General features: G+C 46.7%; 1 protein-coding gene across 1 annotated transcript in view; it reads right to left on the bottom strand.

The window, feature by feature from the left end:
• GADL1 (glutamate decarboxylase like 1) overlaps positions 1–14,463 on the bottom strand; it is a 654,887-nt gene that overhangs the window by 378,771 nt on the left and 261,653 nt on the right. The window lies entirely within an intron of this gene.

Raw genomic sequence — 14,463 nt, 5'->3', positions numbered from 1 at the left:
CCGACCTAAGGAGATTCTATCACTCATCATCCAACTCCATAAAGCAAATTTTTCTAGGGCGCGCCGGGGCTGTCTAGGCCCGCTGTGCCCTGGCTTCCACACCTTTCTCCCTCTTTGTGAATGGTGTAGTCCAGCATCTGTCAGGTTCCAGTGGATGCCCAAATATTAGGGGGAGAAAAAGTGGCAACTCTTTTATTTGCTGATGATTCTCTGTCAGTACGATAAACATCAAATGGGCTCCAACTGCTTAAGAATCGTTTAAATTCTTTTTGTGATTTACAGGGTCTGCAGATTAACACCTAAAAGATTAAGCTCCTTCTCCTCAACCCTCATAAGTCAATTAGAGGTACATTAACAATAGGAGGGGTCCCCTTGGAGAGGGTGAAAACCTTTAACTATTTCGGAATTACCATCTCCAAAGATATGTCATGGAAACCTCATGCAGCAAAGCAGACGCTCAAGCACAGACAAATTGTCGGGCCTTGCTCAAGGAACATAGCACCTCCTGTACTAAACCAGTGGCAACCCCAGTTCAGATCTATGAGGCTAAAGCTGTGGGTTCCACGCTTTATCCAGCAGAATTATGGGGATTTGAAAGGATGGATAACCTACTGAACTCGGAGAACAAGTTCCTTAGGTCTCTTGTCTCTCTACCGCAGAGCACACCACACCATCCATTATGACTTGACTTGTGTAGGGCCACCATTGTGGAAATGGCCAAGCTATGCCCCCTATTATTTTGGCTGCACATTAGGTTAACCCTGGAGTTGTCCTTGTACTCCGCTGCCCTTGATGAAGTGGTCGCACTCTGCCTTTCCAGTATGATTGGCTGGATCCATAATGTGACATTTTCTCCAAAGGCATTATGCATAGAGGGTTTCTGGGACACCAAGGACCATTCACCGCCCCTTAGCAAAGATGCACATAAGAAATACTATTGGGATTCGATAGCCCAGGGTTCAGTTACCAGCCCTTTGTGGGGATGCCTAACCTTGGAATTTATGAATTTTAAAATAACTGGATTTTATGAGCAATACTTTGAAATCATCACCAGTCCCCTGGACAGGAAACTCTATGCAATTCCGTTTTGGATCACTACCTTTAAATTCATATACTAGCACCTGGATGCAGACATCCACTAGCTCTCAGTTTTGCCCTAGGTGCATGTCTGCTATAGAGTCCATTGCCGATGTGTTCTTGGTTTGTCCCAAGTATTCTTGTCCAAGGCGCAAATGGCTGAACCATTCTGTAAGCAGCTGGGTACGCGCCACCATGTCGAGGCTCTTCGTATCTTACTATCAGATGCTACAACTGTCTGTGCAGTTGCCAAGTTCTAGGGCCACATGTTGGCAATAAGGAGGCATCTGTTGAAAGTGGGAAACTCTTACAGAGATTACTGATCTTTTAATCTACTGTATCCATATGGTTTTAAATCACCCCCACCTCATTGTTTTGGGTCCACTGGTTAATGGTTTATTGGCTTTGAGTGTGTAAAAAGCATAGAAACCTGCCTTGTTGCCCGAGTGGTTAAGGCAAAGGCTTTTATTGTCATGGTTCTTACCTCACACCCGTGTTCACCTAAATCACAATGGAGTTTTAGATTGTGTTCCTATGGATAGTTTTATTCTTTGTCTTAGCCTACTGTGTTTTTTAACTTCCAATTGGTTACCAATGTATTAACGTTCATTGTACCGTACTTCATGTCGTGTACTCCTCCATTTGTTTCCCAATGTATAGGTTTGGTTTTACTAATTGTTTGTATGTTGTACTTTGCACTTGCACTTTTATGTTCTATGACCGAAATAAAGTTGAATGATGATGTCTCCACCCAGCTCTACAGTACAGCTGGGTTGGAGAAACTTAAGACGGCCAGCCAAACCATCATACGCACTTCCAGTGCCCAACAACTGCCCCTCCCTCTGCTGGCTGTCACTCAGAATGCCCAGATCCCCCCTGCCCTTGATTCTGCAGCATCGGCTGTCAGAGAAAAATAAAACGATAATAAAATTATTTTGATATTGTTTTATTTTTCTTCTGCAGTGAGTGAGGTGACGCTCCTCCGCCATTGTTTAGAACCCACCTCTGCAGGTATGCGTCTGGAATATCGAGCAGGGAGTATCGTGGTACCGTAGCAAAAATATCGAGGATCAAAATATCGACAGGTATGTATAGATATTCTATATGTAACATAGGCAGATGTGGAGATATAAGTATCTTCAAGGCAATCAGTTGAGGTGTTAAGAACATTAAATCTATGCTTCCCTATATGCACTTACCTTTCAAAATTTTTGTCCTCTATATTTTCATCACAATATTAAGGTTTCATGATTTCCCTACTAAATTTTCCATTCCACATCCGCAGGACATTGTAACATAATAAAGCACTATTGTATTGTTTTGTCAGTGCATTTCTATAGGGCTTACTCACCGAGAGGAGGCATTGAAGTGATTATTATAGTCTTGTATGAGAGAGCATGCTCCTGCACTTAGGGAAATGCAACATAAAATGTTTAATAACAAGGCCCGGGGGGAAGAGAAGGCCCCCACCACCACACGCAAATGAAGCATTTGTTTGATATTATATAGCCTAATGAGAATCTGCTGAACTCCTAAGGGCAATGAGGCATATTTTTACCACCTTCATGCTATGGGCATGTTTGAAACACTCTACAATGTCTACAGAGGAAGCCAGAAGTGAAGCTGTACAAAACCATTGATCCACATTTTCAATAAAATTATTTCCAAGAATTTAAAAATGTGGGCGAGTCAGTAGTGTAAAGGTTATCCCTGACTACTATTAACTACATATTTCACCTCCTTTCGCTAGGCTTTCTCTGTCTACATCATTAATTACACTAAGTATGGTTCATGGGGGCGGAGCCTAGTCAGACAGCAATATGGCCGCTCTGTAGAGGGGCTCTGCCGGAAGTAACTTTAATCCACCAGAAATCCAGCAACAACGTGCTCTTCCACGGCAGCAAAACTACTAAATATCACTTTACAACTGCGGAGAGACTGCGGGCCCTCATCGTGATTTGCGGGCCCCCATCGAAAAACCTGTGCCATGGCCAGCCTGGTTGCGGCCTGTGCCGTTCCTGGGTGCTGCAGGTTTGGAGGGCTGTGCCACCCTGAACTCCCCGTCTGGGGCCAGCCTCTCTGAGGCCCACTGTCACTGCCGCGGGGGCCACCAATGGGGCGGCCTTGACATCATCTGCAATCAGAGATCGCTGGCCTGAGGTAAGGGCATGGCTCAGTGCACCCGAGATTGCAGGCCTTTCTTGGGAGAGATGGAACTGCTGGCGCCTATGTATGTTAATGCCTGCTGTGCCCCGCGGGAGCGGGTCTGCTTTGGTGAACTGATCCCGGCGCAGATGAGGTGAGGGCCTGCCCCTCTTATTTTGATTGGTGCTGGGGCCTGGTGTTGGGGGGCTGCTTTTGCTGGGTCATGTGAAGCTTTTGGGCCTGCTCGTACCTCCTGGTCCTGGTTGCTATCCCGGGATGAGGTGGGGTTGAATATAAGAACAGTAGTCCTTGTCAATTCCTGGCTCTCCTGGGCTTGTACGCGGGACGGTCCTGGCCCTCCCTATAATGCAAGAACAATCCGCTGTGTGCCCCCTGCCTGAGCCCAGCTCATAGATGGAGGATGCCACTTGGGCAGGGGTGCCCTCTGGCCTTAATGCTGCTGTAGTGTCCTTTGAAACCGGCTCTATTTCTTTATAGAACCCTGCATCTCAGCTGTGATCATTGGGACCGAGGTCCCCTTCGTACAACCTACTTCCAACCCAGGGTCTGCTCGTAACCCCCACGATTGGTGCACAACACGGGGTGTGGCGGGACCTGGACATAGGTGTTTTGGGATGTTTGCCCTCGATGCCTTGCCTAGTCTGGTTACCCTGCCTGTATTAGCCCTGTGGGACCACTTGGTCTTCTAATGCAGCGCTGGACCCTTGTCTTCATTGGTATCACTGTTGAGCAGTCTGTGCCTCACTCAGAGACGCAATGGGTAAACAAGCTACCTGCCAATCGAAGCTCCCTTTTGAGGGCAAGAGACACACCTGAAAGGCAGACCAGGACCCACCGAACGATGAGCAATCTGATTCCTCTCGCGAGGCCTCTAGACACAATATCGACCTCAAAGAAATCCTAGTGGAAGTACAATCTAGTCGCTTAGACCGCATGAAAGAGCGGATCGATTAACATACAAACTGGCTGGAGCACCTTAAAACCAGAGAATCCGATGTGGATGATGCGCACGCTGTGGCCAGTTAACACCTCCTGTAAATGGATAAGGTCTTGGAACTCATTAAGGCAAAAAAAGATGACTTAGATGCATGCTCACGGAGCAATAATCTTCATATTACCGGGTTCCGAAGTCCACGGCTATAGATAAAAAAGGAGGACTATGCTGAATCCATGTTGAGAAAGCTTTTAGGGGGGACCTTATTCCTGGTCTTTATCGTGGAACAAACCCTTGCACAATGACTGCCACCGTGCACCTCTGCCTGCCATGTAGACGCACAGCTACTCAATTACAAAGACCGAGATGTATCCCTTCGACAGACCTGGAAACAACACGACGTGCAATACCGAGGCAATGTACTACCCTTTAATCGCAATTTTACTCCCCAGTGCAAGCTTCCCAAAGAGAGTTCCTGCCCGCCAAGATACTCTTCCCGAAAGCGAACATCAACTACGCTCTCCTTTATCCCGCTGAACTAAGTATCCCTCACAAGGGGAAATCTCATTACGTAACCGACGCAAAGGCCCCTCTTAATTTTGCCAAAAGCATCACAGTCAGCACGATGTCTCCACGAGCAACCCTGCGGGGTCGAGAGGGGGCCTGACTAGATGAAAACGACTGACTTCTCCGGCTTGGTGGTTTGCCACCTAAACTATTTCATCCCTCCCCGGCTTGGGCGCTATCTGGGCACCTCCGAGAGTGGAAACTGTGATCTGGCAATGCAGTTTCTTCAGTTGCCAAATCCATTGACCCCTACAACTGGAACCCTTGGACATCAATCTGGGGACCCTGTGACACCCACGGCCCCCAGTCAGCTCTTGACTGAACAGTTCGCCTGGCTCCTCACTGCCCTCAAGGATGATTCCTATGCTCTCTGTTTTGCTATGCGGAAGGGCCTGGTATGGAGGTGGGTTAATTGGTTCAGCCATGTTCGGGATTGGAGTGGGTGAGGGTGGAAACATTCTTACTTGTTTGTTGTTTTTCTTTTTACTCAGGCAGGACTTCCATGCAGCACTCAATCCTACCTTGGCCCCCAAACTGACAACTTACTATATTCTAATCTCCTCCTCATTTTCCTTTGCAGGCTTCCTGTTAGCATCCCACAAGTTTCCTATCCAGGCCCACTAGGGTCAGTCCCTTCGATCCATGTTATTACCCCCAGACACCATGACAACAGCCATTAGGTGCCTAACCTGGAATGTACATGGGCTAAACGACCAGCAGAAGGCCAGTCTAGTGGACACTTTCATTGTCAGACACCACATTGACATCTGTTTCCTTCAGGAACACCACCACACCCCATCAACAACCTCCAGCCTCAGGGCGGGATGGTGCACAGAAACGCATGTATGTCTCTATTCTAACTATGCACGAGGGACAGTTGTACTTATAAGTATGGCTCCCTGTTTTCCGTTTTTACGGATATTTACAGATAAATACAGACAGAAAACTATGTGATTTCTGTCTGCATTAACTTTTAAAAGTGGATAATTACAGAAAATGTGCTTCTTTTAAGTGACTCCTCGTGCTATCTTTCATGAGCCAAACAGCTGAGCACACGGGCATCATGGAAAATTAAAAAAACAGGATGACATTTCTTAAAATAACTGCATGTATCAATATACATTTGTGGCATAATGCTAATATTTGCCAATGGATGTACTGTTATGTAATATTTGGCAACTTAAACGGCTAAAACATGACTGACACCAAAGTATGAGTGCACTTCTATGATTGAAATGAATACGGAAATGTACAGTTTTACAACTACATTTATAGGTAAAACACAAAATAAATATGGATAAATACAGAAAAAATGGCCCAAAAATAAATATGGATAAATACAGACGGAAATGTTAAAAAAATAAATACCATAAAACCGGGAGTAAATGTTTACCTTGGCACCTGACCCAAACTGTAGCGACCTAGAGGGCTGCTATGTCATCCTAGCAGGTACACTACATCCAGTCATACTGGCCTCTATCTATGGTCCAAACACGGCCTGCCTGGAGTTCTTTGCAGATGTATTGGGACGAGTGGCTAATGTGGGGCCAGGAGCTGTAATATGGGAGGAGCGACTTTAACATAGGACTAGACCCAGCTGTAGATCGCTAAGGTGCGCTCCATCAAACACATCCCAACACGGCTGCACGGCTGCACACCTAAATAAGCAATATTTGCCTTACAGATGTACCTGTGTTACATTGGCACATGGTCACCCATAGATTATTGGTTGACCGCCCAGTATATCCTCACATGGGCCATTGCCATATCACATCTACCTCGTGCTCTTTCAGACCACACTCTGGTACTCCTAGAACTCCCCCCACCACTAGCCGCTCCGCTGTCATTTACATGGCAACTGCCTCCCCGGGCCCTCCGTGACCCTGTCTTTCGAACTGAGATTAGTACCACTATCACTAACTATATTGCTATTAATGAGGGATCAGTCTCTTCTCCATTGGTCTTATGGAAGGCCTTTACCGCGTGACCAGAGTAGTTAGTAACACCAAACAAGCCGGCCTCCTCAAAGCAATCAGAACGTGTCTCACCATGCTGGAGCGGGAACTCCGAATGCTAGAACTAAAGTGCTAAGGGGCAGATTTACGTTTCCTGGTGCATCCCTGCAAATCAGCAGGGATGCGCCAGGAAAGATGCATGACGCAAGTTTATCCTTGCGCCACCACAGATGCGCTGCATTTACAATGCTGCGCATCATGGCGCAAGGATAAAAAGATGTGTGTTGCATCTGCCGGCGTAAGGTTGGCGTAGTGCTAGAGTTGTGTCGCGGGCGCGATGCAACTCCAGCTCTGTTCCAACCTGGCCTATCCTCAACATGGTGCGTCCCGCCTTACGCCTGCTTCAAGCAGGTGCAAGGTTTTGACGCAGCGGCGTCGGAAAAGTGACTAGTGAAATCTTGTAGATTTCACTCAGTCACTTTTCCGAGGTGTTCCTGCGACGGAACGCTCACCCTGTGCCGGAACGCCCACTTGAAACCTGACGCAGGTTTCATGTGGCACAGGACTTTACAACCTGACGCATCTGACGCATCTCCCTAGATGCGTCACATTGTAAATAGGGCGCAATGTGGCACATGGTTTACGCCGCAGCTCCATCACAAAAGTGACGCAACGGTGGTGCAAATGTGGCGCACAGGGCTCGTAATCTGCACCTTAGTCTCTAAGTCTCCCGCCTCTATGGCAACCTTTTGTGAAACACTCACTGAATACAACGACAAGGCAGTGCAAGAGTTAAGCTATTTTACCCGTGAGGTAGCGTCGCATCACTATGGAGAGGGAAATCGGCCCGGTTGAACACTCACAAATATGATCCGTAGGCTGCAAACCTCGGATTATGTTGTAGAATTGCTCGATGACCAACTGATACGAAATGTATCCCCATTACCCTGCTAAATACAATGGCCTCCTTTTACTCTTGTCTCTATCAGACTATGGCAGCCCGAGCCGGGAGGAGCTTGCAGCCTACCTGGATATTATACAATTACTCTGGCTTGACCGTTCACACCACTCATACTTAGATTCCCCGTGTACGTAAGGTGAAGTGCTACAAGTTATAGAAAGCCTCCTAGTGATAAGGCGCCAGGCCTCCTATTACAAAGAATACGCTACCCAACTGATCCCACACTTACTAGCTATGTCTGCGGCTTCCCTGGCATCCGGTGAACTACCCCCATCGCTCGACGCAGCAGACATCCTTACAATACAGATAAGCCAGCGAATCGATGCAATTTCTACAGGTCACTGTCAATGAAAAAAGTTGACAATAAAATACTCACTAAACTTATTGCTAATCGCATCCTCGCTTACTTGTCTGATAAGGCATGCCCAGACCATTATAACGGTAATGGCTCACAATAACTGCACACTGTACAGTTCCCACAGTAACCAGAAAAGTGCTCACTTCTAGGGCCAACAGTTAATAAAGCCCTAATACTTCAAAGTTTTACAATCACGCAGAAATGAATGAATGAATGAAAGGAGACTTATATCGCGCAACTTAGCCCAAGGTCATCAAGGCGCCAAAACAGGTCATATGGATTGTAATTCCCGCAGTGCACAATTACGGGTATGCCTCAGTAAAAAAACAGGCCTTCAGAGCCTTGCGGAAAAGCACAAGGGAGGGTTGCCCTGCGAGTTCAGGGGGAATCGAGTTCCATAGCCTAGGAGCTAAGGTAGAAAAAGCTCTACCTCCCCATCTTGCTTTTCTAAATCTGGGAATCAGGAGGATGAATCAGGAGGATGAACGGAGGACTCTCATGGGGGAGTAGGAGTGGAGAAGGGATCTGATATCCTCTGGGCCAGTACCGTACAAAGCCCCATGTGTAAGGCATAGGATCTTAAAGGAGATCCTGGACTGGATGGGCTGCCAGTGCAGGTTTCTTCTTGCCAAAGATGCTGAGGACAATCTGTGAAGATTAAGAACCATCTATGATTATTAATATATTGTCTACTGGGCCTGAAATAAAGACCGAAATGCACAGTCACACAAGACTACAGTTCATCATGTGTTCCAAAAGAAGGCATGTCAAGACACATCTTTTCTTAGTGCTCATTTCTTTATTTTTTTCATTTTCAAAAGGAACAAGGACACAGCCAACGTGTTTCGTCCCAAATCATGAGGACTTTCTCAGGGCAAAAGACAGGTCCTATAAACATAGGATCTCTCTGTGTATTCTTCCCATAAGGCACAACCATGTACCCTGCCACCATACATATAGAAGCGGTAATTAGCGATGTGTTAAACAGAAACCACTCCATGTGTTTCCAGTGAAGTCTCTCCTTGGGCCCATGCGTGCATAATTCAAGCAAAAAGGCCCTTTTTAGGTTTTGCCTGGCGAAAAGATGCGCTCTGCGCATCTTTTTCGCGCAGGCGAAAACCTAATGAGAACTGTAGTGTGGGTTTGGGTCGGCCCTCGTCATTTATTGGCTGGCTCCATAAATGGAGCATAGCCATTGGACGAGGGGCCTGTCCGTCAATGCCGGACCAGATTCGGGGGCGTTCCCGAGATTCTTTGGCTTTTGCCGACGTCACGCGACGTCAGCCGAAAGCCGGGAACGCCCCCGAATCTGGTCCACCCCCCTTTCCCGCCCCCTCCCGCTTGTTGCCTGATGCTGGCCTCGCAATGGCGCTGCGTCTCTCCTCCCCCTTCATGGTTTCCTGCTTATGCCTGTGTTCACCTTTGGCGCTCGTAGCTGCTTACATTTTAATGCAGCATTTATCCCATGTTCTGCATGCCCACCCTGCGTCGCTGTTTCTTCTTTTTGAAACTTTCATAACAGTGCTGGTCTGCCAGGTTTCCGTGGAGCGCTTCCCTATCCCTCACCCTTCCTGCCTCGTTACAATACCACTGTGCAGCTGCGGCTGTAAATCTCACGACTATCTTGAAGATATGCCATTTCAAGTAAATAAAGTAGTAGAAACAAAATGTGTACACTGTAAAATCGTAACGAAAGCAAACAATGCGCGCTGTTTATGTACAAAACAGATGCATCCACTTGCAGTATGTAGCGAAATCAAATTAATATTTAACCATTAGCAATACCATTAGTATACGATGTGCTCAAAGAATCGAAGACTTTCACATAGCTTAAAAATGTGCTTGCCAGTGCTTTCTGCAATTGAGCTTTTTACAGCAACATTACATAGCAGGCAATATTTTAAGGGGTATGCCTGTGTTCACCTTTGGCGCTCGTAGCTGCTTACATTTTAATGCAGCATTTATCCCATGTTCTGCATGCCCACCCTGCGTCGCTGTTTCTTCTTTTTGAAACTTTCATAACAGTGCTGGTCTGCCAGGTTTCCGTGGAGCGCTTCCCTATCCCTCACCCTTCCTGCCTCGTTACAATACCACTGTGCAGCTGCGGCTGTAAATCTCACGACTATCTTGAAGATATGCCATTTCAAGTAAATAAAGTAGTAGAAACAAAATGTGTACACTGTAAAATCGTAACGAAAGCAAACAATGCGCGCTGTTTATGTACAAAACAGATGCATCCACTTGCAGTATGTAGCGAAATCAAATTAATATTTAACCATTAGCAATACCATTAGTATACGATGTGCTCAAAGAATCGAAGACTTTCACATAGCTTAAAAATGTGCTTGCCAGTGCTTTCTGCAATTGAGCTTTTTACAGCAACATTACATAGCAGGCAATATTTTAAGGGGTATGCCTGTGTTCACCTTTGGCGCTCGTAGCTGCTTACATTTTAATGCAGCATTTATCCCATGTTCTGCATGCCCACCCTGCGTCGCTGTTTCTTCTTTTTGAAACTTTCATAACAGTGCTGGTCTGCCAGGTTTCCGTGGAGCGCTTCCCTATCCCTCACCCTTCCTGCCTCGTTACAATACCACTGTGCAGCTGCGGCTGTAAATCTCACGACTATCTTGAAGATATGCCATTTCAAGTAAATAAAGTAGTAGAAACAAAATGTGTACACTGTAAAATCGTAACGAAAGCAAACAATGCGCGCTGTTTATGTACAAAACAGATGCATCCACTTGCAGTATGTAGCGAAATCAAATTAATATTTAACCATTAGCAATACCATTAGTATACGATGTGCTCAAAGAATCGAAGACTTTCACATAGCTTAAAAATGTGCTTGCCAGTGCTTTCTGCAATTGAGCTTTTTACAGCAACATTACATAGCAGGAAATATTTTAAGGGGTAGGCCATATTTCTGTAAAGGGCACTACAGTTAGAAAGTGTTGCCCTTCTTCACTGTTCTTGCTTATAGAACTCCAGCAACAAGTACCAAGACGCCCAAGTGACGTCATGGTTCTAAGGTCCCGCTGTTGAGCAGACGGAACCAACCTGTTTCTAAAAAGTGACAGGAGGAACGCAGCACGTTTACACATTTGCAGGCAGCGTCGAGGGGTTGAGATGGTTCAGCTGAAGTCTGTGCGTAGCAGTCAGGACTATGAAGCGGACTGCAGTGGTATGACCGAGGTGAGCTCTATAGCAGCACAATTACCAACAGATTGGCGGGGAGCGCGATGTTATGCACTCGCACTTCCCAACAATCAGGGGAATGCACTTGCGCGGGCATTCTGTTTATTTGTATAAGTAACATTGTATAGTGTCACAGGGCTCCCGACTATATTGCCCACCTCCAGAGGCCGCGGCGCAGTGTGAGTAGCTGACCGTCGGTACACATTTACTGTCTGTCCTCGTCCTTGGTTTTGAAAAGAAGAGAACTTCCGCTTTGCCAGCTAGCGTCGGTTTCTGCTGAGCTGGGAGCCTTCTGAATTATTCGGACCACCCTGTAGCCCCATCTGAGGCCAAGAGCTTCCATCTGCCCCAGACTCACCCTAACCCCCGCTGATCTTAGTTCTACTCTACTTTTGTTACACTTCACTTCTACATGTAAAGATGACACCGGTAGTACTGCCGTGTACGTTAAGTGTATACAGTTCATTGCACATGATTCTGCTGCAGACCTTGTGCTTCTAACAGACGCAGTTTCCCCAATCTCATAGAAGGAAACACTCTAAAGTATGCATGTACGCCGTTCTCTTATAAAAAGTGAGGAAATAGATATTTACATTCCACCATAAGAGTTAGAGGTGCAGCATTTCATACTGGACGCATGGGTGCCTGTGCTAGTCCGAAAATAAAAGAACAGACCTAAGGAGGTGCAAACCCCCTCAGGAAGTTTCTCTTCTTCCATTATCTACATTTTCTCTAGTTTCCCCGTGCAGTTTTTGTCCTTCTATAATCTTGAATCCACTCTTCCCTGAAATGTCTGTGGCTGCTACCTCTTCCACCTCAACCTACTATACTTCCCTTCCCTGCTTCCGATCTCTTGCTCGTTCTCCCGCCTCTCCACTGCTGTCTCTATACCCCAACATTTATTTTGTGAGGTCTTTGTCTCTTCTGTCTTATTCTTCTGGATATCCTATCTCTCTCTTACCTTCTACCCCCCTGTCTCTGGACCCTACCCGCTCCTACAAAAGGTGTTTTTATCTTCGTTGAGTTTCCCAGCACTCTCACCTTTTCCCCCTGAAGACTCTCTGTACCCCACTCTCTCTTCCGTGTAGTGTCTCTTCTTTGTCGGGTATCCCACATTTCACTGAGTCTAACGCCTTTCTTTTTGGTACCAGACTAAACGCAAAATGCTCAAACTTCATGTCAAGAGAATGCTGCACAGCAACGGCACTGCTTTATATAATTACAAAAAGATATGGGCACAGCCAATATCCATTGCACAGGTGCGAGCTATTGGCTATGACAGTGCTTTTTAGGTTTCGCCTGTGTGTGTGGGGGGCTCTGTGTGGGTGTGTGTGTGGGGAAGGGCTCTGTGTGTGTGGGGGGGGTCTCTGTGAGTGTTTGTGTGTGGCATTTGCGAGAGATTAAGCTATTGGCATTGTAAATGACAATGCCATTTATTTATGTTAAAAAAAAACGTAAATAAAAATAATGTCAAGAGCAATGCCAATAGCTCTAACTTTAACAAAGGCAAAACCATTGCATTGTAAATGCTTGTTTATTCTTCAATCGTTCTGGCTTGGGCCTAAGTCTGCAGTTTGTGCGCCTCAACAAGCTACTGTATACTTCCCCAACGGCCAGAATATGCTTAAACGGGATGATATTGGACCTGTTTCCAATAACGTGTGGCACTCGCCAGGGCTTCCCCCATCCCCAGTTCTTTCTGCGGTTGCGATGGAGCCGTTGCCAGCCAAGTTGAGACAACACCGCGCCCAGGGAGGGCTCAACTTTACAGTGCAGGATGTCAATATCTATGTACGCAGAAGATATTCTTCTTCATGTCCGGGACTGCCAGGTCAATCTTGAATCACTTATACTGGAAGTCATCATATTTGGTGGCTAACTACGGTAGGGCAATGTTTTGGCTAGAGGAGAAAATCACAACATGGAACCGACTTCCCTTATCCCTGACAGGCCGACTAGAGAAAGCCAAAATGGTTGTGCTGCCCAAATTCCTATATCTTTTCATTAATACCCCCATGCAGCTCACTTCCCAATTTATTCAGCATCTGCGCTCAAATTTTATATAACTGGTGCGGGCCAGAAAGCTGCCAAGAATCGCATGGGAAACAATCACACTACTGCTGCGACAGGCTGGTCTTAATGCACCAGACATGACACTGTATGCACTCTGCGCTCAAGCTTAATATCTTCATTTCTGGCTGCATGCCACACGATTCTAACCGCATATGGCGCTAAAGACGGATGTGGTGTCCCCCAAGTCGCTGCCTATTGCGCTATATCAGACACACAGGCATTCACATACAGATATTAATACAGCTGAGTGTGTTTGGTGGGCGTGGGATGGCCTGCGCTGCAGAGCCAGACTGAAATGCATCTACAACTCATGTTATGTTATGTTACCGCAACTTGTATAGCGCAACAGCTGCCCCAGCAAAGGGACGTCCCGACACTGCCAGCAGAGTAGCTGACACATGTGGGTGGAACTGATAGTAGGACTACGGTGCAGGGAAAAAGTGAGTTTTAATGGCCTTCCTGAATTCTAGGTAGTTGTTGCCCTACAAGACGACGGCAATAGAGCACAAGCACAAAAGAGGAAACTATTCACATTTGGTGAACCCTGATGGCCAATTCCTTCCTCGTTTCATTCTGAGTGAACCCCCACATCCCACTGTGCTAGCCACCCTGCTTTACCACCAGTTATGCGCCACAAGCAGAGCTATGCATGACATGTTCCCCGAGTCTCCACCCACGTTAGATGCTCTTTAGAACATGCTGGCATACCGTCTCCCGCAAATGAGTGACCAGATTACATGCTATTATGCAGGACAAGACACCAGCTTGTACCTCAACAGCCTGCTATTCCGGGTCCTTTGATATTGACACCCCCATCATGGATGAGCTGTGGACATATTGCTGTGAACAGACTACAGCCCTCTCGCCAAACTATAGACTGAGACTTATCCATTTTAAGTTCCTCCATCAATTGTATCGTACTCTGACACAAATACAGCGTATGGGACTGGTGATGGAGGCATGCTGTGTGAGGTGTCTCGCACCCCAGGCCTCCTTTCTGCACCTTGCCTGGGACTTTGCAAAGGAGGCGGACTAGCGGCAGACAGTGCAACTCACCTGGCAACAGATTACTGGCCCCCTCGTGTCGCCGACCCTGCTGGCAAGCTTTCTGGGCTACGTCGAGGACCTCTCACCTGGGAATCTACGTCTCATGGCTATGCTCTTGCTTCTAGCA

Source organism: Lissotriton helveticus, chromosome 10 (genome assembly GCF_964261635.1).
Source record: "Lissotriton helveticus chromosome 10, aLisHel1.1, whole genome shotgun sequence".
NCBI classification, from domain to species: Eukaryota; Metazoa; Chordata; class Amphibia; order Caudata; family Salamandridae; genus Lissotriton; species Lissotriton helveticus.
The sequence above is the reverse complement of the archived record's forward strand: the minus strand, read 5'-3'. Positions and strand labels throughout refer to the sequence as shown.